Source organism: Sapajus apella, unplaced genomic scaffold, assembly GCF_009761245.1.
Source record: "Sapajus apella isolate SASKATOON/1434 unplaced genomic scaffold, GSC_monkey_1.0 scaffold55, whole genome shotgun sequence".
Classification (NCBI taxonomy): Eukaryota; Metazoa; Chordata; class Mammalia; order Primates; family Cebidae; genus Sapajus; species Sapajus apella.
Genome location: NW_022436995.1, coordinates 6,982,877 through 6,983,202, shown reverse-complemented (window position 1 = coordinate 6,983,202; position 326 = coordinate 6,982,877). Strand labels below are relative to the sequence as shown.

The 326-nt window shown below is 53.4% G+C and overlaps 1 protein-coding gene and 1 long non-coding RNA gene across 19 annotated transcripts in view; both read left to right on the top strand.

Annotated features, from left to right (window-relative positions):
• The window catches only part of NIN (ninein), a 108,202-nt gene that overhangs the window by 45,633 nt on the left and 62,243 nt on the right, over positions 1-326 (top strand). The gene's annotated exons all lie outside the window — the stretch shown is intronic.
• The window catches only part of LOC116527570, a 2,922-nt gene continuing 2,668 nt past the window's right edge, over positions 73-326 (top strand). Inside the window, exon 1 of the long non-coding RNA XR_004258613.1 lies at positions 73-112. This is a non-coding gene — a long non-coding RNA (uncharacterized LOC116527570). The remainder of the gene's footprint in view (positions 113-326) is intronic.

The window sequence follows — 326 nt, the reverse complement described above, 5'->3', positions numbered from 1 at the left end:
GGGAGGTCGAGGATGCAGAAAAGAGCGAGACTCCATCTTAAGAACAAAGAAAAACCATGTTTAAACTGTCCTTTTCCCCCACCCCCCACCCCCACTTGCCTTAAGATTTTGTGTGAGGCTGGGCGCGGTGGCTCAAGCCTGTAATCCCAGCACTTTGGGAGGCCGAGGCGGGTGGATCACGAGGTCAAGAGATCAAGACCATCCTGGTCAACATGGTGAAACCCCGTCTCTACTAAAAACTACAAAAAATTAGCTGGGCATGGTGGCGCGTGCCTGTAGTCCCAGCTACTCAGGAGGCTGAGGCAGGAGAATTGCCTGAACCCAGG